The sequence below is a fragment of the Muntiacus reevesi genome, chromosome 14, assembly GCF_963930625.1.
Source record: "Muntiacus reevesi chromosome 14, mMunRee1.1, whole genome shotgun sequence".
Lineage (NCBI taxonomy): Eukaryota > Metazoa > Chordata > Mammalia > Artiodactyla > Cervidae > Muntiacus > Muntiacus reevesi.
Window position 1 is genome coordinate 35,280,451 of NC_089262.1, and position 27,191 is coordinate 35,307,641.

Below are 27,191 nucleotides of genomic sequence, written 5' to 3' on the forward strand. Positions count from 1 at the left end.
CAACAGTGGGAAAGAGAAGGTTTGTGGCACTGGGATTTTCATTGTAAGTACCTCTTCTATTAATATATTTGGAGTGGGTTCTGCCCTCTGTGATAGGAAAGAAGAAATAAAAGAACCCAACATCATCTCTCCCACAGATAACCAGACCAGAAATTTCACAAAAGGAAGAAGCTACAGCCAACATCAGCATTTCCCAGAGTGGGTCTGGCCATAGCACATAATGGATGTGATGGCAATGTAGCCTCTAGCAATGTGGCAGGCATCAAGAATGAACAGACACCCCTCTAACTCCTAGGACAGGGCATGCACAAAGTAGGTGCTTTACAGACACTGCTGGAAGGAAGGGATGGAAGAAGGAAGTTAGGAGGAAAGAGAGGGGTGAAGGGAGTGAAAATATATGAAGTAACAGAGTAAAATATATAGGAAATGAGATCAGAGGGCATATTTGTTCACTAGCGTTGCCATAACAAAATAACACAGTCCAGGTGGTTTAAACAACAGAAATTTATTTCCTCACAATTCTGGTGGGCTTCCCCAGTGGCTCAGAGGGTAAAGAATCTGCCTGCAGTGCAGAAGACTGGGGTTCGATCCCTGGGTTGGGAAGATCTTCTAGAGAAGGGAATGGCAACTCACTCCAGTATTCTTACCTGAAGAATCCCATGGTCAGAGGAGCCTGGCAGGCTACAAGTCTATGGGGTGGAAAAGAGTCTGACACAACTGAGTAATTAACACTTTCACAATTCTGGAGGATGGAAGTCCAAGATTAAGGTGTTAGCCGGTTTAGATTTTTCTGAGGCCTTTCTCTTCGACTTGTCTTCTTACTTTGTCCTCACATGGCCTTTTTCCTGTGAGTGTGCCCCCCACCCGGTGCCTCCCCACGTCCAAATTTCCTCTTTTCTTAAGGGTAGTGGTCCAATTGGATGAGGTCCCACACTAACTGCCTCATTTTAACTTAGTCATATCTTTAGAGGCCCTATCTTCAAATACAGTCACAAGCTGAGGTACTCGGGGCTAGAACTCCAACGTAAGATGTGGAGGGGACATAATTCAGCCCATAACAGAGGAAGGTATCCATTTCTCTGCACTCTGGCTGCACCTCTTCTCCCTGAGACCCAGCATCTTGACTGGGAGAAGAGCTTCCCAGAGATGAAGCACAGAGAACCCAGGACCTCAGGTGACACAGCATTGACGGCATGGAGGCTCCCCAGCTCTCCCTGCGGGGTCCTTACTGACTCATCTGACGGTCACAACCACAAGGAATGGCCAGGCACAAAGACAAGAACAGAGGACCAACCTCACAAGTTGCCTAAGAATTTTTTTTCTAACACAAAAGGTTGTAGGTGGGAGGGTCAAACAGTTTACTGGTGACTTGACAATCTCAGTCTCTCTGGGAGAGTCTCCATTCCCCAACCAGAGAAGGAATCAAAATGAGGGAACTCTCATCTCTATTCAAGGGTAAACAGAGGGAACTCGTCAGGACTGTGATCATGTAATTATCTAGAAACACTGGGAAACAAAGCATCTCACACTGCTAGGTGGAGCTTGGCTGATGCCATTCTAAAGGCAATGGGAATTATCAGGCCTTTCAAAACTTCTGCTCTTCTCCTAGAGTTCTTATAGAATATCTGCTTTCATTATGCTTATCTAAATGAAGACATCTCATAGGAAATCCCCTGTCTTGTGGATTTCAGGGCTTCCTACTTGGGGTTGCACTCTGGCATAGTATGCAGTGGGTCACAGTCATGAGCTGCAGTGATGACCCCACCACACTGATCATATGTGCAACTGTTACTAGTCCCTTAACCTTTCTGAGCTTTCATTTCCACATCCATAATTGTGAGCAGTTAATAACCTCAGTAACCTCAGTCCTGGAGCTGCCACGCCTTTAATGCAAGCAGTAAAAACCTCCCAAAATGAAGTCATATAGTATAGAATTCAGTAGTTCCCAAACACACCCACTCTCTTATAATTATTTACTCCCTCTGTGGAAATCTTTGACCCTTTGGTACAGTATTTATTTTAAAACTTGCTCACCTCATCTTGTGAGAGGCTAATTGAGGTTATTACCATGACTAAAGGGTTACTTATACCTTAGAAGTTTCAGACTAAAAACAAGAAGTGTTGTTCTTGATAGTCAACCAGAGGCTGCTGAGAGTGGAGACAAAAACAGTAGAAGACAAGAACATTCTGTTCTGCTACCTCTATTTCTTTCCGAGTTTCCCTTCAAAATTTGTAAAATTTGTTTTACTAAGACAGTTATAAAGTGAAAGTGAAGTTGCTCAGTTGCGTCCAGCTCTCTGCGACCCCAAGGACTATAGCCTACCAGGCTCCTCCATCCATGGGATTTTCTAGGCAAGAATACTGGAATGGGTTGCCATTTCCTTCTCCAGGGGATCTTCCAGACCCAGGGATCAAACCCATGTCTCCCTCATTTCAGGCAGATGCTTTACCGTCTGAGCCACCAGTGGTAACCATAATAATAACACATTTCTGGAACTTTACTGGTCTTCGACCTCTTGCAATGCTATTCTTTTCTGGATGAAGTTTTACTGCCATGAAAAAGATTTTTAAAATAACCAATTTACTTTTTACATCAATATCCAAATTGTGAATTAAAGAAGGAAAATCATTCTACATTACATGAGAAAACATTTATAAAATTTCACATCCACTCATGATTTAAAAAAATTATAAACTATGAGCAAACAAGAAACAGATAATCTTATTAATCTGGCACAGAGGATTACAAAAGAACCTACAGCTAACATCATAATTAATGACAAAATACTTAAACGCTTTTCTTCTTAAATTGAGTTCATAATAGTACACTGGAGTCCATAATTAACATACAAGATCAAAAATATAAATTAACAAAAGGCACAAATAATGGAAAGTAAGAAATAAAATGATCAAAATCCTAAGATAGCATGGTAGAATATATAGAATATTTAGAAACAAACTAAAACTTAAAATTTGCATTAAAATTGCATAAAATTATTATGTACCAAGTAATATACGTAACAACATATTTGTAATAACTTTTGGCTTAATACAAAGTATGCACTGTCAAATCAAACTCATACATATCATAACTTCTATTCTTTAGTAAGCTTTGCTAATAATATTGAGGGCTTCCCTGGTGACTCAAGTCAGTAAAGAATCTGACTGCAATGCAGGAGACCTGGGTTTGATCCCTGGTATGGGAAGATCCCCTGAAGCAGGGCATGGCAACCCACTCCAGCATTCTTGCCTGGAGAGTCCCCATGAGGCTCCAGTCCATGGAGTCACAAAGAACAGGACACGATTGAGTGACAAACCACACACAATAATATCAAAGGGCTTCCCAGGTGGTGCTAATGGTAAAGAATCCATCTGCCAATGTAGGAGATGCAAGAGATCCAGGTTTGATTCCTGGGTCGGGAGCCTACTGGCAATCAGGCATCAGCAAAGCTGGAAAAGGCCTGAAATATTCTATGTGGCTCCCCAAGTCCTTCCTTCCTGCATCAAACAGGATTTTTAGGTCCTAAATAATAAATGAAATTTCTAATGAGATTTGTAGGTCACTTCGTACAGTGGGGACATTTTATATGATGTTTCACCAAGTCATGAAACATCTCATTTTATAACCCGGGGAGTTTTATAGTTTCATTGACATTCTTCAAGGAGCCATGTCTTATAAATCCATAAACTGTAAGTTTGTTTACAAGTAACACTAAATCAGAGGCATCCTGCTCTAATTATTCCATAAATAAGTACTCCTTTTCTAGCAATTGCATTACTCTATTTGTCTGGAAGTCTAGTTATTATGTTTATAAGAATAGACGAAGTCAATAATCAGAGGGAAGTCTGCTTTAAATCCTTCCTTCCTAGATCTCTAATCAGAAAACTATAAAATAATGAGAGACATCAAATAAACAGAGAGATCCATTATTTTATGGATAGAATTATACAAAACTCATCAATCATTTTAATTGAATTTATAGGTTTACTGTCATGTTAATAAAATTCCCAACAGTTTTTTGTCTGCAAAACTTGATAAGCAGATCCTAAAACGTATATGGAAATACAATAACCAAGAATAGCCAAGTTATTCTTGAAGAATAGGGTAGGTGGTTTGCTCAGATGTCAATCTAATCATAAAACTACAGTCAGTAAGACTATGTGCTCTTGGCCAAAACTAAATGAGGAACAGAACACAATATCTAAACATAGCAGTTACATATTTGTTGATACTTGATTTACATTAAGGGCTTCCCTGGTGGCTCAGTTAAAGATGTTACGTAGAGTACTGGGGGAATGACCATCTTTTTAATAACTGCTGGGTAAATTTGATATGTATTTTTGTTTTTCATTCACTAAGTCGTGTCTGATTATTTGCAACCCCATAGAGGTTAGTACGCTAGGCTTCCCTGTCCTTCCTCATGTCCATTGAGTCAGTGATACCATCCAACCATCTCATCCTCTGACATCCCTTTCTTCTCCTGCCTTCAATTTTTTCCAGCATCAGGGTCTTTTCCAATGAATCAGCTCTTAATCTCAGGTGGCCAAAGTATTGGAACTTCAGCTTCAGCATCATTCTTTCCAATGAATATTCAGGGTTGATTTCCTTTAGGATTTACTGGTTTGGATACTCACTTACATTGATGGAAGGGGTCAAAATTTTTATTTTAAATTTTGACCCCTTACTCAAATCACAAAAATTAGCTTCACGTGGAATAAATAAGAAAATTTGTAGATGTAGCTAAAGCTTCAAACCATTATTATAAGAAAATATCTTTACAACTTTGGAATAGACAAATATTTCTGAAATAAGACACAGTTTTTAAAAGAGAATAATATAATTATACTAAATTTTAGAACTTCTCTTCCTGAAAAGACAGCATAAAGAGACTAAAAATGCAAACTACAGGGTGAGAAGTGATGTTTTAATTCAATATCTGACAAACATCTTGTATCCAGAATATATAAATATTTCAATATGAAAAACATGGTCTTTAAGAAAAATGGGGAAGAGATTTCAATGGGCCCTTCAAAAAAAAAAAAGAAATCCAAATGGGTAATAAATACATGAAAAGATGCTTAAAGAAATGCAAATAATAGCCCCTTTCCATAAAAACCTTCTTAAATGGCTAAAAACAAAAAGACTATCAACGTCAAATTTTGGCAATGACATGGAGCAACAGGAATGTGCTCTTGTGGCAGGTAGAAGTGTATGTACATTGGCACAATTATTTTGAAAAACTGAAGTTTCAGCTATTAATTTAAAAATCATTAAAATAGAAAATAATACTTTGAAATAGCAGGAAACGTAAGAGACATGGGTTCAGTTCCTGAGTCAGGAAGATCCATCCCCTGGAGGAGGAAATGGCAAATCACTTCAGTATGATGGTCTGGAGAATTCCATGGACAGAAGAGTCTGGCAGGCCACAGTCCATGGGGTCACAAACAGTTAGACATGACTGAAGAGACTTAGCACACACGCCGTTAACCACAGGGATACCTTCCAAGACCCCCAATGGATGTCTGAAACTATAGATAGTACCAAATTCTATGTATACATATGCAGTGCTTTTTTATACACCCTCAGACTGGTAGCGTATACAGTGAAGATAGGCTGGAAAAAGGGGTGATTCACACTCAGGCAGGATGCAGCAGGACTGCACAAGATTTCATCATGCTACTCAGGATGGTGTGCAATTTAAAACTTATGAATAGTTTATTTTTGGAATTTTCCATTTAATATTTTTGGACCACAGTTGACTGGGTAACTGAAACCACAGAAAACAAAACCAAGGATAAGGAGGGACTACTGTATTGTATCTTCAAGATGTTAGAAGAAGAGATGTGTCATTTGGTTTTGGTATTCAGTATTATGTGAAATATGAGAGTCATTGTATTGCAAATCATGTGGTTACATTTTAACGGTACATTCTGTGTATTAGACCAGAAAGCGGAGATCCTGCCTTTTTCACATATTTTGTTCAAATTCTATTTCTTGAGAACATTCAGAGCAAGGCTAATGTCTCTTTTACAACACAATCCTTCAGAAATTAGAAATGTCCCTGGAGTGTTCTTTGCCCTGAATGGCTCTTTCACCTATTTTCTTTTTTCCTTCACCAAACTGATCACTACCCTATGAATGCATTCTGACTTGGTTCATGTCTCTTGAATTGCTGGGGTCCAGAATTAAACCCAGTTTCCCTCATGGCTCATCAGTAAGAATCCGCCTGCAATGCACGAGCCGTAGAAGACACAGGTTCAATCCCTGGGGTCAAGAAGATGCCCTGAAGAGGGGCATGGCAACCACCTCCAGTATTCTTGCCTGGAGAATCCCATGGGCAGAGAAGCCTAGTGGGCTACAGTACATGAGGTCACAAAGAGTCAGACATGACTGAAGTGACTTAGCGTGCGCACACACTGAATTAAACACTTCATTGTGGGTATGTTTTGAAAAGCAGATTCAAGTGATACAAAGAGACTTCTCTTCTATTAGATACTAGAGTCCCTTGGACTGCAAGGAGATCAAACCAGTCAATCCTAAAGGAAATCATTCCTGAATATTCATTGGAAGGACTGATGCTGAAGCTGAAGCTCCAATACTTTGGCCACCTGATGTGAAGAACTGACTCACTGGAAAAGACCCTGATGCTGGGAAAGATTGAGGGCAGGAGGAGAAGGGGACAACAGAGGATGAGATGGTTGGATGGCATCACTGGCTCAATGGATATGAGTCTGAGCAAGCTCTGGGAGTTGGTGATGGACAGTGAAGCCTGGCGTGCTACAGTCCATGGGGTCAGAAAGAGTCAGATGTGACTGAGCAATGGAATTGAACTGATATTTCCCATTGACTTTCTGATAGTCACTTAAAACTTCTATACTTTTGAATATACACTGCTTCCTATGAACTAAAAGTCTTAAGTCTTTCCTATACATATTATTACAAAGCTACTCTCTCTAGTGCATTTTAAACCATTTGCAGTCATTTATATCTATCAAATCTTAAATGCATTTGTTAAACAGCACAACACTCCAATCTTCCTTCGGGATTCTATTTTTGCCATAGAAAATATTCATCAACTGACAAAACAGCATAGTGTGACCTCTGTTTGCTTGCAGATGAGGGGAGGGGAGGGGAGTTTGTTGTATGTGTATATAGATACGGATATAAATAGATAGAGATAGGCATAGACAAAGATATTGATATATATTACTACAAAGATATATGGCAAGTTTTAACTACAGTCATTCTGAGCTGGTAGGATTATGGGTGATTTATACTTTCTAATGTTTGATTTTGAACTTCTTTTGTAATGTGTATCTAGTAAGATCAAATACTCAAAATTAATGACACCTTGTATGCTTAAAGGGAGAGAAGGCAAGTCACACTGGGACAGGTTAGCCTCAGGTAGGATTTGTGTTACAAATGCTTGAGATGAATCTTAAAAATAAATAGAAAATTTATTTGCTCATTTGCCTGCTTGCTGTTTACCACCTGCTATGCAGTCTGGTTCTGGGGGTTAGGGACCCTTACATTACAAGACTTGAGCGAGATGATTGGATCTACATAGAAAAACGCCAAGGATATGAACAGAGCAGATTTTAAGCAGTATTTCCCAAAGTAGAACACTAGTATTTACTAATGAATATCCTTTAATATTCATTAGTATCAATGTTATCATTAATATTTATATAACTGGTGAACCAGAGGGATTATTTATCAAATTAACTTTAGAAATGCCATAGTTTGCATTACACTTTTGAACATTTGAAATGCACACAAATACATTAAAGACCAGAGAGCCTTTCCATAAATAAGCATGTTAACTTTTCTTAATACATCATTTTCTAGACTGGTTTGATCCTGTAGAAAGCCTATAAACATGCTAGCATTCCATGCACTCAATTTGGGAAATGTAGCGTTAGAGAAATACTGAAAGGGAAAAACAACAGAGCGCAACAAAAACCCACAGCACCTCCTCTGGTGCTAAGGAGGAGTGAGATGAGGAGAATTAAAAGATATTGCTCTGTTTTCAGTCCCCTGACTAGGAAAACAGCGCTATATGATCACCAGATTTAAGAGATTCGGTTTAGATGGAAATTATCATGCAAGCTTGCATTATTTAGGTGTCAGGTGTCAGCATACCAACATTTGAAGATATTCATGTAGTAAGTATACATACCTACAAAAGACATGTCAAAATCAGCAGCAGAAATTCTAATAAGCTATTCACAGAACTTTGCTACTAATCAAAATGCATTGCCTCACAGTGTTCTGGCACAACTGCTAAAGAAGTCACAGTAAATGGTTCTCATAAGTATGGAAGCTGAAATCATTTCCACGGGATATTCTTTTTCTAGATACCATAACTAAGGGACTTGGAGCCTCCTTCACACTGGCATGTGAGATTCTGGGAAATACCTTTAATCTGTATTGCCATTTCCTTGAGTTTTCTGTTATCTAAGAGTTTTATTGGTGTGTCTGTGCTAAGAGTAACTCTAGAAAGTAAAACAAGATGTGAATGACTAGGGGCTAAAATCACAGGGCCTGAAGCAAATTCTCAGAAAGAATATTAACATCTAAGAACTGTCAGTGTATTTCCCACCTGGGAGAAGCAGGGGGATTTACCAGCTTCTGGCATGCCCAGTCAGACTGAGCTCTGAAAATGTGTAAGTCTACTTCCCTTTTAAAAGAAGAAAGTGAGAAGGCAAGGACACTTTGTTCTCATTCCAGGTATTTTGCTGACCTGATTTGTGAGCTGAAGCAATTCCAGGAACTCGCCTTCCTCAATCCCACATCTGCAGAAGGAAAAGAAGAGCAATGTGTCTTGGCTGTCCACTCCGCAGGCTTGCCAAAAATTACCAGAGCACTGTAAGTGTGGCGGCTGGAAAAGGCTTTGGGGTTAGGAAAAGGTTTAAATCCCAAAACTCCTTTACCAAATTAAAAAACATGAAAAAAAAAAAAAGAATGAAATTCTGCCATTTGAGGCAACATGGATGGATTTGGAGGGCATTATGCTAAGTGAAATAAGCCAGACAGAGAAAGGCAAAGTTTGATATTACATGTGACATCTAAAAAACTAATGAATCTAACAAAAAAGAAGCTGAATCACAGATATAGAGAGCAAACTATTTGTTACCAGCTGTTGTCGTTTAGTCAGTAAGTCATGTCTGACTCTTTTATGCAAGCCTATGGACTGTAACCAGCCAGGCTCCTCTGTCCATGGGATTTCCCAGGCAAGAATACTGGAGTGGGTAAAGATTTCCTTCTCTAGAGGATCTTCCCAACCTGGGGATTGAACCCATGTTTCCTGCATTGCAGGTAGATTCTGTACTATGGAGCCACCAGGGAAGCCCTTGGTTACCAGTGGGAAGTATCTATCTTGAAAGTGAAAGTCGCTCAGTTGAGTCCAACTCTTTGCAACTCCATGGACTATACAGTCCATGAAATTCTCTAGGCCAGAATACTGGAGTGGGTATCCTTTCCCTTCTCCAGGGGATCTTCCCAATGCAGGGATCGAACCCAGGTCTCCTGCATTGCAGGCAGATTCTTTACCAGCTGAGTCACAAGAACCACTAATCAAAGCATCCAAGCAGGAATGCAAGGTAGAACCTGATCACAGATTGATTTCCCACTTGTACCACCTGAAGCCACGTACTTCCCTAGTAACAAGTTGGAACAAAATGGAAGAAATTACTTCCATTCAAACATATTTGGAGTCCCTTGCCCCTGAAGTGAGCTTGTAACTGACTGCAGCCTGGCCAAGACATCCTCTCTCTGAGCTAGAGTAGGGGGAATACCTGCTTTAACAAAATACAGAGGCACCATCCTTCCCGCTTCTGCACTACTTTCCATCCTCCTAAAAAAAACGCTGACTTTTCCAAACATACTTTTCTATGTACAGCATTTCCCAACTTGCAAATGGAAAATAATATTGGACAGTACATTTCAGCTAGTAGGAAAAAGGCAAATATTTATGTTTTAGGTTCAGTTTCCTGGAAAGTAGACTGAGACAAAGTTTTGCATGTGAAATATTTATTTAAGAGTACCCTTGGGATTAATATTTGGGGAGGGAGGGAATGGAAGTAAAAATGGACAAAACAGAAAGTCAAACTATAATGACAGCACAAACAACCCTTGGTCAATGCCATGGGGGAACTCTGGAGATAGAATGGACCTTCTGAGTTGTCTTGAATTTAACCAAGATCATCAGACTTTTACGTTCCATTAGACATGGGTCATTTTGGAAATAGTACGATCTTGGCCAAGACAGTTGTCTATAACCAAAAAGAATCTCTGGAGTGTTTGACATTGAAGGATGTCTGTCTGCTGACGGCACTCCCAACAAATCCTTCATTACAGGGGATCAGGACTGTGCATGACAACATCCCCTGCAAACTTGATAGTGCTTAAATTTGGTATGAGCTAGCCCTTTTTAAGTTCACTTAAACTTACTACGGGATCACTGCCAGCTCTGGCCACCATGTCCTCATGATAGAATTGACTGTGCTAAAGTCTCTGAGGGTTTCCCTGGTAGCTCGGTGGTAAAGAATCTGCCTGCCAGTGCAAGAGACCAAGAGATGTGGGAATATCCCCTAATGAAGGAAACGGCAACCCATTCCAGTATTCTTGCCTGAGAAATCCCATGGACAGAGGAGCCTGGCAAGCTACAGTCCATGGGGTCACTAACGAGTCAGCGGAACAACAACAAAATTCTCTGAAGTACCTATCTTGTGGATATTCCATGAAGTCTCTTGAGCTGGAAACAATGTTCATGCATCTGAAAGCATGTTTTAATGCATCCTTCAGGGTTCCTGGTGCTTCCTTGAAGAACACTGAAGGAGTACATTGAATTTAAGCTGGACATATCAAACAGTTCTCCATAATCCCATGAGTAATGAGCTGCACAAAGACCTGGGCATCACCATTTATAAAAGTGGTTGTAAAAACAGCGGACTCAGCTCAGAAATCTAAACTAAGAAATATTACTAATCTTGATCAAAATATACAATTAGTCAAAAATAATTCTCAGAAACTAAATAAAGTTAATGCTATTTCGGCAGTTTGCTGTACTTCGTAAACTTTCAAGAGGCAGGATGATACTGTGCAGCTGTTCCATAGCGTTTATAAAGAACATGGTCTCCTTAGCTATGTTCACATCCCAATTACGAAGAGACAAAGCACATGGTCACAAAAAGTATTAATCACATTATTTATGGGAACTCCTACTTAACCTTATAACTTGAGACACTTCATAGTAAAGCCATTCTAGTCATCTCAAGGCAGAGTCTGGTTCTGCTCCTTTTGATGTTTAAGAAGGAATAATCCAAGACCAGTGTAGCAAGGTGAGAATGTTTCTGGGGTGAGAATTGGTACAAGTTCCTAATACACTCCCAACTGAGGGACCTTGGGCAATTCAGCTTTATTTCCTTCATCTGTAAAGGGAGAGAATTAAAATTTTAAGTAAGAGTCTAAGAGCCTTTCTGATCTAAAAGTCTATGATTCTCTTCATCTTTCAGATTAGCAAGTAGTTGAGTGCTCAGAAGCAGATTTAGATTCAGTAACACCAGAAAATAAATGTAATTATAATGTACATTGACTGATAGTAACCGTTACTCTGATCATCATTTCACCATACACACACAATGTATCAAATCATTATGCCATACACCTGAAGCTAATACAGTGTTAGATGTCAACTATACCTCAATTTTAAAAGATACAATAAGAGTAACTGAAAGATTTCCCTTTAGAGAGGTGAATTGTAAAAGTTTCATATGTGAAACATTCAGGATATGATATCCACCCTCTGATCATTCATCAGGAGTAAAGACATTTGCTTTCATTACCAAAGATGGTTAATAAGATACTCTGAAGTTGACAGACTGTCCTGTGAGTTGAATATCATAATCCTGCATGATGACTAGCTCTAGTTTTTTATCAAAATTGAAAGAGACAGTTAATGAACCATTTTTTCTTTTTCCTATTACAATAATCTCATTTCAAAGTGCTAATACTGCTGTAATATATCTCTCTTACAAATGATTACCCAGACAATGGAATCACCCAAGCCAGTGTTATTCATGTACTTCATTTAAGAATATCTTTAAAATACCTTTTTTATTTTTAGTTTACTAATGCTTCAGTTTCAGAGTCAGATCTAACAAATTTTAGTTTCCTCCTCTGTAAAATGGGGGTGATAATAGCATTGACCTCACTGGTGGTGGTTGTAAGAGTTAAATGAAATCATGAATGTACATTTGGTAACCCAGTAATGTGCACACAGTAGGGACACAATAAGTATTGTCACTGCTGTTGATATCATTCTTGAGGTCTGGACTACAAGAAACCACTGGGACTAGTTATAGTTTTCAAATCATTCAGGATGGCTGAAGTGATGACAGTATCTGAGATTGCCTAGAGAGAGAATATAGAGTGGGAAAAAAAGGCAAAAGAGAAAATGCCAAAGATTCAGAAGGAAAAAAAAAGCAATCCATAATGGGTTAATCAGAGAATGAGAAACAAGGCCAGGAAAGTTTGGCATGAAAGAAGACAAGAGATCTGTTTCTTTCCTATTCAATGATTACCTTAAAATAAATCTGTGCTTCAGCAACTGGACCTTAAAATGACTGGGAGGCAACGTCACCATGAAAAAGTAAAAGTACTTATTGAGTTCTCTAGAAATTATGTACTTTGGCTTAACAACATTCTTACAATTTAGAATCCAGGAAGTCAATGTTCTTTCCTCATTATTATATGAGAGAATAGTTTCCTTGGTCCTTAGTTGATCTGAAAAAGACCATGATGAAACAACACATTGACGGAAGAGGGAAATGGCTTAAAGAATTTTCCAACAAGCACTGCATAGCCCTCCATCAACCCCAGGGTATTTTGTGTACCAGGAATCTGCTGCAGGAAACTAAATGACTCTGAGTGTATGCCATTCTTTATGGCTGAACTAACAGCAAAAAGCAGCAGCCTGCTGACAAATTTAATATCCAATTCAATGCACTGTATTTTCATTCCTAACTACACTCCATTAGCTCTGACATTTCAAGAGTCGATGGAAAACCAAAAATTACACATTTCATTTATGGTATTGTCTGCTTTTTCTTCAGGAAAATTAATGACTGTTCACAAAGCTTTCATGAGAAATTCATCTTCAAGGACTGCTCCTCTACCAAGTGACCACACCCTCTTGTAGCCACATACAAAGATGACCCGTCAATCAAGAATAAACACACACATACACACACGCACACACACACACACACAATGACTCTCACAGTGTTTGCTTCCAGCTGGTAAACAAAATCATCAAGTCTCAGTTTAATTAGATTTTAAAATGGCACTTGGGCTATGTTACGGCATTTTCGACAAATAAATAAGCGCTTTTATAATTTTACAAATGGTGGATATGACAACAGAAAAACTAGAGTGGTTCCAATTATCTTACCAGGTTGAAAGTGCTGAATCACAGTTCTAAAGTCGCCTAGCCATCTATTTCCCATGAATAATTCAGAGGACTACGGCCATATATTATTCTGATCCAACTATGGTTCAAAATTTAGAGTTGCTCGGCAGGACTTCTATGGACTGTTCTCTTGACTATTTCTGGAATTTGCATCTTTGAGTATACAAATTCCAGAAAGAATGTAAGCAATGAAATAACAGATTTGCCTCCATTCATGAAAACTTCCAGTTTCATTACAGAGAATATATCAAAAAATATAGTCTGTGAAAAATCATGCTCTATTAATATTCACTGTACTAATTTAGAGAATTCATCATTAATAGGAATATAGATACACATCATCAGTCTAATGATATTATAGCCAGTGGAAAAGAATCTCTTTTCTGAGCTGACTTGTAATTCAGAGAGGTATTGTAAGAGCCACAGCTGCTTTAGACTACATCTTGAAGTCACAGTGACCAGAAATACTAGCTTTGACTTGGAAATTGCAAATATTATTTCCCTGGGTTCTTATTACCTTGGTCAGAGGTAGTTTTACCACTGGAATCAGTTTTAACCATTACAGTCCCACATAAAACCCAGGAAAACAATGGTAGATAGGGAAAAATTATGAGTGTCATAATAATGAGAATAATCATGAGTGTCAAATACCATATGTAAGCAGTCAGCAAGCGTATCAATTACACCATGACCAATAGAGCTTAAAAACCATTATCATCATCCTCTGGATGGTAGACAGCAAAGCAGGAATGTATCTCCAGAGTTACAACAGTTCATTTGGGCATATCCAGTACACATCACTTTTAACTTAGGAAACATTCTGGGAAGCTGTAAGTGAATTCAGGGAGGACAGAAAATGCGGAGGGGGAGCAATATATTTCAAAATTTGCTTAACCTTTATACAGTCAACAAATGTGACAGCCTGCTACAGACAAGGTGCTGAAAGCAGTGCTTAGAGCATGGTCTCTGCCTTCCAAAAGACTAGAGTATAGTTAAATTCATATAAATCTACATTTTACATGATCTCTTATTTCACTAGCAGCAAGCTGTTGTCCCTGTGCAGCTTCCTGGAACTATAATTTGAGGACCAATTTATTCCTTTTTAGTACATTTCTGTTCTCTTCCTTTGAATTCTCAGCAATAATAATATGGTCAGCAGGAAGGCCAGGACCAAATATTAATGAGATTATTACACCAGGCAACCAGGGATTTCTGACAAGGACCAGCCAAGATGGAAAACAAGAGGACTTGGATAAAAGTCCAAAATAATAAGGATAATAAGTCCAAAAGGATAAGTCCAAAAATGACTTAGGCTCCCTGATATTCTCACTGAAGAAGCAAAATCTAACAATAAACATCAAAAAGACTAGCAATATACCAGTGAGGCGGACAGAAAAGTGAGGAAAAGTACCTGTAGCACAGGGACCTAGTTTATGGAGCTTTTTTGCACATCCTCGTGTAAATACATCTCCCAAAACTAAAGAATATTTTCTAAAATATTTTATTCTTACATGTAGCAAACTCTTTCTTTGCATGTAAGAATGTTGCAAAATTTAAGTCATGCCACAGTTTAGATAGTACATAGAAAATTTAATCTCTCAATTTTTCTTTACATAATGCCTTTCTCTTGAGCGACATACACTGGCTGGCAGAAAAAGAGACAAAATGCCTAAGCTAATTTAATGCTTAATTAATCCAATAATTTACATATCTTTCCCTAAAATAACAAGTGTATGGTGGTGAAAGAAGTGTGTGACTTTTTTAAAAATTAATTTATTTATTTTAATTGGATGCTAATTCCTTTATAATATTGCGGTGGGTTTCACCATACATTGACATGAATCAGCCACGGGTGTACAGATGTCCCGCCATCCTCAACCAAAAAAAATGTGTGTAGCTTACACTTCTTTTGGGGTGAAGCCTCAGAGCTGTTCTGGAACCCACTGGTACCCAACATGACACCACTTCCCCTCTTTTAGTCAGCAGGCAGTGCTGAAGTCAGCACCTGGCTATTCAAGGTCTAGTTTTTGCCTAGAGACATTGCTCCCACACAGCATTTGAAATTTCCTCTCTTTCTGACTCAACTCATAGCTTTACAAACCCAAATGGCTCTCTTCCTTATTCCTCATGGTCCTAAAACATAGCAGGTCACCTCCTCCAACTTTGACTCTGGGATTGCCCCATCCCACTATCTTCATTCTGTGTGCTTTTTCAGTTCATTCTTTGGCAAAAGTTTTACTGACAACTCTCCATACTGTTCATCAAAAATATATTTTTTTAAATACATAACAGAGCAGAGAGCATCTGGCACTCTAGACATCAGTACAACAGGAGTCCCTTCTCATAATGATAAAAACAAAGCAAAACCTAAAAACTTAGTTTTGGTGCTTAATTTTGGTGATGGACAGGATCTCCAGTTTTCCTTCAAATGAACTAAAGTAATTCAGAAGAGAATTAAAACAAAGGCATAGGGTAGGGAAAGGATGAGATTTTAAAATAATTGCTTTTGCGACACCCCAAAAAAATGGAGTTGGGAAAGATAAGTTTGGGCTAGGCAGTCTCTGTCTCCCTCTGTGTTCTTCCTCTCGTTTGCCCAATGTCCTCAGAGCCGACTGGAAGTACTGCTCTAAAAGGTCGCAGGGCAGGAACACAGACAAGGAAGCATGATGGTGATTCATTCCCCTTTCCCCCACAGACCAACTCACTGGCAGGCTGATCATCCCTACAGCCCGCTTCTGTTTCGAGTAGAAGACCAGATTCCTGAGGTAGCCTTGGCTCCACCACGGGCATCGCCTCGGTGCCAGGCCCACTGGGGTCTCCTGATAACTAGGAGCAACAACATGGCCCCTGAAATTCCCCTGCTTGATGCATTGCCTGACTTGGTCAAGCATGAGTTGATCCAGTTGAAGCACTGGACAATCTTCAGCAAAGTTAACTTACTCGCAAAGCTGTGATCTCTCAGAAAGCCCTAATAAACCCCTGATCTTCCTCTAGGATGTTCACTGGTGTTGGGAAGCAGCAGCTTTTTTTTTTTTTTAACACTAGAAGCCTGTTTCTACCCTATGATGGCACCTAGTCTCAACTCAGTGTCATGACATTCAGCAATGAAAGGCTTGGGGGAGTTTTCTAGACCCAGTGGCACTCCATCTCTTCACTTGGCTAGAATGGTCTCCATCATGCAAACTGAGGTCGGCTCCAAAGCTCCAAGCTGGGGAAACTAACTTATCATGGGGAGCATAAGAGGAAATCACCTGAGCTCAATTTTAACAGATAAAGATGAGTTTGGGGAAACTAGATGGCAAGGGAGAAAACTGTACCAGGAAAAGATGGAAATACATACATAAGACATTTCCAAGGGAGCTACAGATGGTCCAGTATTTATTCCAGAGGAATAAATAACAGAAGTTTATATGAGAATATCAAATTGTATCTAGGCGTGTGGGCAAAGCCTGGGCCACTTAGAGTGTTGTCTGTCATGCTCCATATTTAAAACTTGGGAGAGGTATTGAAGGATTGTAAGCGAGGATAAAACTGACATTTTAGGAAGATCACTCTAGAAACATATGAAAACATAATTAATTGGAGGTGATTTAAAAGACTGTTACAATAAATCCAGTTGATAAATAACATAAACAAATACAGTACCAAAGAGAAAGAATGGTGAAACAAGATTTGAAAACCATTAATGTGGCAGAACAGAGGTGTTGGTACCTCCTAAAGAAGGATCATGTGCAATTAGAGAGGAGAAAAATGTCTTGAAGGGGAAAATGCAAGAAGGTGAGAAGTTTTTAGAGGAAAAGATTATGATTATTCCCAATTTGTTTTTAATTTATTAAATATCACCAGCACCTGATAAAAACCAGCCTCATTGAGACAGAACTTTCATAGAAAGGAAAGGAAGATGAGATAAAACACGTTGAAAGGGAGTCAAAACAGGGTAATGTGTTCAAGAGACACTTGAATCCTCAATTTTACACTCCTGTTTATTATGACTATCCATCAAATCCTACTGATCTCCCAATCAGAACCTCACAATGTTTTCTAGTCCTCTACAGATGGGAACACCAGACCACCTGACCTGCCTCTTGAGAAACCTGTATGCAGGTCAGGAAGCAACAGTTAGAACTGGACATGGAACAACAGACTGGTTCCAAACAGGAAAAGGAATACCTCAAGGCTGTATATTGTCACCCAGCTTATTTAACTTATATGCAGAGTACATCATGAGAAACGCTGGGCTGGAAGAAGCACAAGCTGGAATCAAAATTGCCGGGAGAAATATCAATAACCTCAGATATGCAGATGACACCACCCTTATGGCAGAAAGTGAAGAAGAACTAAAGAGCCTCTTGATGAAAGTGGAAGAGGAGAGTGAAAAAGTTGGCTTAAAGCTCAACATTCAGAAAACTAAGATCATGGCATCTGGTCCCATCACTTCATGGCAAATAGATGGGGAAACAGTAGAAACAATGGCTGACTTTATTTTTCTGGGCTCCTAAATCACTGCAGATGGTGATTGTAGCCATGAAATTAAAAGACGCTTACTCCTTGGAAGGAAAGTTATGATCAACCTAGACAGCATATTAGAAAGCAGAGACATTACTTTGCCAACAAAGGTCCATCTAGTCAAGGCTATGGTTTTTCCAGTAGTCATGTATGGATGTGAGAGTTGGACTATAAAGAAAGCTGAGCACCAAAGAATTAATGCTTTTGAACTGTGGTGTTGGAGAAGACTCTTGAAAGTCCCTTGGACTGCAAGGAGATCCAACCTGTCCATCCTAAAGATCAGTCCTGGGTGTTCATTGGAAGGACTGATGTTGAAGCTGAAACTTCAATCCTTTGGCCACCTGATGCAAAGAGCTGACTCATTTGAAAGTACCCTGATGCCGGGAAAGATTGAGGGCAGGAGGAGAAGGAGATGACAGAGGATGAGATGGTTGGATGGCATCAATGACTTGATGGACATGGGTTTGAGTGGACTCTGGGAGTTGGTGATGGACAGGGAGGCCTGGCGTGCTGCGGTTCACGGGGTCACAAAGAGTCGGACACGACTAAGCGACTGAACTGAACTGAACAGTTCAACTGGGCATTTTATTCATATCGATTAATATTAGAAGGGGACCCAAAGAAGCCACATAACAGCAAAGTGTCTTGAAGATATCACTCAATATCCACCCCAAGCCTCCATAAATGTCTTAATAGAATTGATCTCTAAAGAGTTTGACTTTCAGCAAGAACCAATGTAAAAATGGAATCCATGTGAATTTTTAGTTTAAAAAATGCTATTTAGTGCATAATTGTGTCTTTTAATATATTTACAGACTTTATGTCCAGGATATAGGTTGAGATTATTCATAATTTTGTTCGCTTTGTGTATAAAAAGACCTCCTGATACATTCACTTCAGATCAAAGGGACAGGAAAACATTTCTTTTAATAAGCTAATAAATGGTGTATCCTATTATCAGACAATGATAACTACATCATCATCTGACTGCCCTCTTGCCTGAGCTACTGAGAATCTGAGTATAAAGCATTAGTCACTCAGTTGTGTCCGACTCTGTATGACCCCATGGACTGTAGCTCACCAGGTTCCTCTGTCCGTGGGATTCTCCAGGCAAGAATATTGGAGTAGGCTGCCATTTCCTTCTCCAGGTCTGAGTATAAAATGCACATATAAATATTACTATTCTCAATATGAGATTCATTTTCTTTTTTCTTCTCTTCTTCATGCCTCTGTTCCCCAAATTTACTGTTTTAGATTTTACTTTGATTCACATTACTGGTCTCATCCACCAGTACCATGTTCTTATGATGAGCCAGCTTTCACCCTTTTAAGAACTCCTGATCCTATTCTACTAACAATCCTTGAATCCAACTTATTAATGAGGGCTTTCTAGAGTTTTCAAGCTATATAAATATTTTGGTGTGATCCTTTTTTCCCTTCCAACGCAACATCAAATCTCCAGCTGCTGGGAAACAGTGCTTTTCCCTATCATTGGAATCAATGAGTCAAGGCATATGTCTTTAATGGAGGTTTTGGCAAGGGTGATATTAGAGTTATTATTAGATAGAAGTAAACTGAATAGTTTGTTTTCTGTGCTGCACATACAAATCAATGGTTTAAATAAAACACTGTAGTTTATAATGTGATAGAAATATTTACATGGGGAAAAAAACACTAATCAAAGTACAGCATTAAGATAATGTAGGTTTTGCAAATTCCAGAAGCCAACATATTTCACAGATCACAAGAAAAGAAAGAACAAAAAAAAAAACCCCAAAGAAAGTATATCAGTTCTGTTAGGAAATGGGCTTTACCCTCAAAGAGGTTCACACAGCATTTTCTGGTTGCCTAGGAGAGGAGACGCACTTTAGTTATCCAAGTAATAGAGTAATGATGGTGATAGTGAGAAGCGCAGTATGAATACAACTATACAGAAATTCAGAAGTCTAACAACTAGAGTGGGATCCACAGTAGAGCCAGGCTGCAGAATCTCTACCTGCAGCCTGGACACCAGGTCTACAAAAGTAGTAAAAATATAATGAATGGTTTATTGGTATTACATCTTAATGCATGATGAAACAATATTATCTGTTTCCAAATTTTGTGGCTCCCCTGAAGTAACATGTCACTAATATTTTTGTTTGCCCTTTTCTATCCCATCACTGATTTCTTGATTTTTTTTCCCACCTTCATACATTTTCTTATGTTTCTACTTTAATAGTCTATTCTTCTTAACTCCAGCTTGATCTTGACTTAAGACCTCACCCAGATAGTTTAATTCCCTCTATATGTCCTTTGATAAGACTTCCACTTCTCTCTGCATTTCCTAATTTGGTCCAAACAAGAGACAATCAGATTGACCTATACATTTTTTTACACCAGACCTCAAAATAGGTCACTGGCCAGTCTCTAAATTTGGGAAGGGAAGATTGCAGTCACCTGGTACCCTAGACCGGCCTTGTTAGCTATGAGCAAAGAAGTAAGGACCGAGGGCAAGGCACCAAGGTTGGAGGACTGAATGTACAACCCTATAATTCACTTACATGATGAGAAAGTAACAAGAGTTCCATCACCTTACTCCTTCCAAAAAAATTCTTTTTTCATATTCGAAGTTTTAGGTGGATTTCCCTGGTACTCAACATGGATTTCCAGAACATACACATGTAACCTAATCAAAATAATAAATGAAAAATATAGTAATAATCAATGACTCAAGGCATATGTCTCTAATGAGAATAAGCTACTACCTTTAGAAAAAGTACCATATGCATTCCAAAGATAAATGCAAATGAATTTCTGATTCTTAGGTGCTGTTCTTTATCCTCATCACCCTCCCTCTGAATGCAACAATTTCCAGCTGCAACTGATCACCTTTATGGGCATTATTGTTCAAATCCTAATGCAGTCATTGCAACCAATTTCATCTACATGTCTTGCATCTTGAAAGTTTTAAGTATTTTTGAAACAAAATAGTCTTGTTTCAAAATACTAAAGAGATTAAAGCTATATGTACCTAAAAAACACAAATTAATAGAATGGACATATTTATAACTGAACTTAAAACTCATTAAAAGTAGAGACTATCTCTTCTTGCTCATTTCTCTGCCCTAGACTGGTACAATTTCTGACATGTAGTATGTGCTCAATATACTTTTCAAACTAATCAATCAATAAATAAATGAATACTATACCTACTTTCAAACAATGGAAAGAGTGGAGATTACAGTCTAGAGAAGATTTGTTTCTGAACAGTATCAAAAAGTTTCTCTAGATCCCATAGAATCATTGAGCAGACAAATTAGAAATGAAACAGTTTAGAAGCAGGTTTCCTAATTTAAAATGTGTTTTTAGAGAAAAACAAAAGTACAACGAAAATACTGCAGAGAAACAGTGTTTTTCTGTTTTTTCTGTTAGGAAAAAAAAATGTTTCATTATATTTAGCCCGGATAGTTAGGTAAATCTATGTACATATTTATTCCTAAAAGTAGCTTCCATTATCCAAAGCTTTATGTTTACTGTTTGGTGTTTCAGATAAAGAGTCTCAGAAAAGGGACAGGATTCCTTGCCTCTTTCTGAGAAGGTAAGATTCTTAAAAACAGCCGTGAAACTCCTCATAACCCAAGGTCCCTCCCCACATCCTCAAACAAAAGTTGGATACCCTATGCCATCTTGTAGCTGAGTTTGTAGGAAACAGTCTTTGCTCTTGATTTCCTCTCTCATTTCACTTGACAACAGACTTCTTAGATTTCCAAACTCATCTTCCTTCTCTAAACAGGAAGAACAGAAGGCAGAAACCCCACATAATGTTATGTGTGACTCATTTTCAATTTTATGTGAATAATTTAGCACTTGATAAAGCCAAAGGCATGATTTTGCTACTGATGAGGAATATTTACATTTGTTTTCCTCCCTTGTACATTGAAGCACCCAAATGAGAGACCCATCGCTCTGTACAACGCTGCCACCTTCCTCCCAGGGCTGGCTGTCATTAATTAAAATCACAGAAAGGAGCTGATTCACTGAACTGAATCACTCTCATAATGACCAAAGTTCTAGAAACACTCCCTGGGGCCCAAGAGCTGGATTTTTCTGCTTCTAATTTGGACAGCTCTGAAGCCAACTCAATTGGTAAAGATAGCTGAAATTCTTTAGTCTCTTTAAACTAAAAAGCAACATGTGCATGCTCAGTCGCTTCAGTCGTATCCGACTCTTTGCAACCCCATGGACTGCAGCCTGCCAGGCTCCTCTGTCCATGGGATTCTCCAGGCAAGAATACTGGAGTGGGTTGCCATGCCCTTCTCCAGGGGATCTTCCCCACCCAGGGATCAAACCCGGGTCTCCTGCATCTTCGGCATGGCAGGCAGATTCTTTACCACTGAACCACCAGGGAAGTCCTTAAAAAGCAAGATACCTGTTGAACTTACTTGAACCATGATTCTGAAGCTAACTGAGAAACAATAACGTAATAATAGCTCAGTGCTATGGAATTAATATGTTAACGTCCTAATCCCTTTGGGAGGTAACTAGGTGGGTGCTGTCATGACAGTGGTGCCTTCCTGATGGGACTGGGGCCCATATAAGGAGAGACCCTAGAGCTCTCTCATCCTCAGCGCTATGACAAAGAGGCCATGCAGTCACACAGACAGACAGTGGCCATCTGCAAGCCAGGAAGAGGACTCACACCAAGAACTGACCTTCCAGCACCTTGATCCTCAACTTCCCAGCACCCAGATTTGTGAGAAATCGACATTCACGGTTTCAGCCACCCAGTCTACGGTATTTTGTTACTGCAGCCCAAGCTGACTAAGACATGCAGGTAAGACAATTACGGTTAGACTAGCTACAAAACTGGCACAAATAGCATTCTAAACCTCTACCTGAAAATCTACTTGAGAAAGTCAGTTTCCTTCTGAGAGCACATTCTAGCCCTATGCATCCTTCTCACCCCACCCTCAACTCTAAGAGCTTAAGTTTCATTGCTAAAGAGAATGCTGTCTCCTTTCAAGTCAAATGACAAGGTCTGCCCCTATTAATTTAATCCTAAAGTGTGTTAGCCAGTTTCTATATATCTGCCACTCCTCCACCCCTTCATCCCCACAGCTGAATAAGCAAGAGACAGGAAACTCTTCATAAATGAAAAAGTGTGCATACAAATAGTATTAGTAGCAATTTTTTAATTAATTAATTTTAATTAGAGGCTAATTACTTTACAATATTGTGGTGGTTTTTGCCATACATCGACATGAATCAGCCATAGGTATACATGTGTCCCCCTATCCTGAATCCTCTTGCCTCCCTCCCCACCCCATCCCTCTGGGATGTCCAGAGCACTGGCTTTGAGTGGCCTGCTTCATGCATCGAACTTGCACTGGTCATCTATTTTGAATACGGTAATACACACGTTTCGGTGCTATTCTCTCAAATCATCCCATCCTCATTTTCTCCCAGAGTCCAAAAGACTGTTTTTACATCCATGTCTCTTTTACTTCCTTGCATATAGGGTTGTCGTTACCATCTTTCTAAATTCCATATATATACATTAATACACTGAATTGGTGTTTCTCTTTCTGACTTGCTTCACTCTGTATAATAGGCTCCAGTTTCATCCATCTCATTAGAACTGACTTTTTATAGCTGAGGAATATTCCATTGTGTATATATACCACAACTTCCTTATCCATTTGTTGGCTGATGGACATCTGGGTTGCTTCGATGTCCTAGCTACTGTAAATAGTGCTGCAGTGAACATTGGGATACACGTGTCTCTTTCTCACATTAGCAATTTTTAATAGCAGAATTGTGGATAACTTAGTTTTTAATTCATTGGATTTTTTTTCTTTATTTTTTACCTAACAACATTTCTATATAACTTTGTCAGCATCAGGAGAAACCCCATGCTTTTAAATGAGTGGCCTTCAACCTCAAACAGACTTAAGAAAAATATAAGAACTTCTACTTATAGATGGTGGACACACGCTATGTCTCATCTCCCTCAGCTTTGATCATCTCGGGTTTATGAAAATTATAGAAAATCATCTTTTCCTCTTCAATTCCTAACTACATTTAAAATTAAGAAAAGGAACCTCAGTGGACCAGAAACCATTGGGAAGCTCTGGGAGGTGGGTAAGCAAAAAGAATCCATCAAGTCTAAGAAGTAAAGTCAAGCTAGTAGGAAAAATAATAAATATCACAGGAAAATGGTATTGAAATTAAAATCCAAACCTTTAAATAAAATTAATAGTAGAAAAGACACAAGTTGAACCCATAAGACAGAAGACTGAATTGATAAATTTTCTGTAACATATCACGAACAGAAATTGGAAAGTATGAAAGAAGAGTCAAGAAATATTAAAGATAAACTCAGAACATTTAACATCCACCTTCTAGGAACACCAAGAAGGAGAAACTAAAGAGATCTGTGGAGAGGGAACATTCAAAGGAAAAAAAAAAATATGTGGCTCTGATTATTCTTAAACTTTTTTTTTTTTTAACTAATGAGGGAACCATTTTTAGAATTCTTATTTCATTTGCAATTCATTCACATAAAATTTATTCAGACTCATCAATATGCCTGGTGTAGTGCAAGGTAATAGAAACCTAAGTATGGTAATAAATCCTCTTTCCAGAAAATGCATATATGCACAGATCACAATTTTCCACATTATTTTAGAGGTTAAGAGTTCATTGACCCATAATCTTAGTTATTTTTATTACAGTTCACCTGTTTTGACTGGAATGACTTGGCAAAAGCCACACTATTTTTCCCCTATTGAACTGCTGAATTGTTTGTCAAAGAGTATCTTAGCAACTGACTGTTTGAAGGCATGAAATCATACAGAGACTCAATCTATAATAAAACTGGAATTGGTAAACTCAGTCTGAGGCTTATTTCACAACAGTTATGGAATGGTCAGCTTTCATGAGGTAAACTGTAGCTAGTTTTCAAATTTCAAATGAGGTACACTGAAGTCATTGAAAAATTATGAACTGTGCTGAGCAATAAAAATCACTAGCTTCCTACTCAGGGTTAGCAGATTGTCTCACAAAGAAAATCAGCAACCAAAAAAAAGGACAGTCTTCTTACAGGCTACTTAGGGAAGAGGAATTTGTTGTAAAGTATCCACCTGCAAGACAGGAGATCCGGGTTCAATCCCTGAGTTGGAAGATCCTCTGGAGAAGGAAACAGCAACCCACTCCAGTATTCTTGCCTGGAGAATTCCATGAACAGAGGAGCCTGGTGGGCTACAGTCCAAGGGGTCACAAAGTGTCAGATACGACTGAGCAACTAACACTTTCTTTTACTTTTTCAGGGAACTTTTTTAAAAATGAGTTTGTCTGAGAGAACCAGATGTAAATAAAGTATCTGTTGAATTAATTTCTAGAAAATTAGAAGTATTTAGAATACCACACACTCATTTAGGGATATTAGTTGAATTTTAAGTCAGATACTGATTGACAGAGAGAAGGACTAAAGAAAATAGAAAAAAAAATATTGGAAAACAGAAAATAATAGAAATGATTTTGATAAGAACTGAAGATGGAAGTCAAGTTTTATCAATAAGTAGAAAACAAACTTGAGAACAAAAAGACGATCTGTCAAAAGACTGGATCTACAACTGACAGAAGGAAGTCACATGTTAAACAATGGAATAAAAGTGTATGATATAAAAAGAAAAGGTGACTCTCTTTATGTAAGATATGAGTGCATATGTGAAGAATTTAAATAGCTGGGATGAAGTTGACATCTGGCTATGTTTCTATCTTACCCTGCCTTCTATACCCAGTGGTCATGAACATTTTACTGAAGGTATATTTTCACAGTGTACTTTTATTGAATATGATACAGTGATACACCAGTGAAAGGCATTGTGTTTTATCATCAGTCCCAAAGTACACCATGGAAACAAAGGTTATAAACTCTTAATTTTAGTTATTAGAACAGGTGCTCTGAAGCAACACAAAGAGAGAAGTGCCAATGGCACACCATCAGATGTGTATTTTTAGTTAACAACTCACATCTCTGCAAACTCTAGCAATTATTTTTATTCATTTTTTAGATTTCTATTTTCTCAGGCCTCCCTGAGTGTCCATGGTTCTTTCTGAGCTACCGAAAAATTTTCACAACTTGTCATACATGGTCTGACCAAAATACTGCAGAGAGGTGCTAAACTGGATTAAATCTGTGTGAAGAGTTTACTCACGAAGTTGGCCACCAAAGGTCATGGTTTTTTATGTACTTAGATCTCATGATCAGGTCTTCAGAGTCTACTGGAGTTTCGATTGGCTTTTTTCTGTGTGTGGACAATGACTAACCATCCCTTTGTGCTCATTCTTTGTATGGTTTCTTGGGTATATGCAATATTTGATGGCCATCTACCCTCTCTTACATTTTTCACTCAGCATAAGTTGTTGAATGATTTTCCTTTAACATAAGAAACTTCAGCAGCTGTAAGTTAACTATCATGTTGTAGAACGTGCCAGTTTTTTAAACCTGATAATGTTCAACTTTGTTATATTTTGCTCTGAAATAAATGTTAATTGTTAAAAATTGGATCTCTAAGGAAGTGAAAAAAAAAAGTGAATCTTATTTATTAGGAATAAACTTATGATGAAGAAAGTCCTTATCAGGAAAAGAATAATGGATCATAAAACCCAGTAACAACCTGGCAAGCTCTGAATGCTATTATAGACTTCTTGTTCCTGGGATCAACAGGAACAAGCTTTGCAACAAAAGATTGGGGGCCTTTTCTAAGTAACAATAATACTAATTATAACTAATCAATCAAGTTTCTTACAAACCATGGGAAGGCCAGAACAAGCCCAGAATAAGCAGGAAGGGAATAGGGTGGCCAAGATAGCAAGGAGGAATAGTAGGAGGTGAAACAACATGACCCCTTGCGGCTGTCCAGAAGCATCTCTTGCATGGTGTTGCAATGAATTCTGAGTTAATGGTTTTGGGGAGGACTGCCATGGGTAAAGGCAGGTCTTCAGGAAGAAAACCTGAAAGCCACACTATAGGCAGGAGACACAGTGTGGTCAGTGAGTCCTGTATATGCTGTCAGAAGACCTGGCTTCGTCTTATCTTTATAGGTTCTTGTTTGCAAAACCTTGAATACAGCACAACCTGGGGCGTGGTTTCTCACCTGAGTAGAATGGATCCTCATATGATTTTCATGAGGATCAAGTGATCTATGCATTTAAGTTACCAAGTTT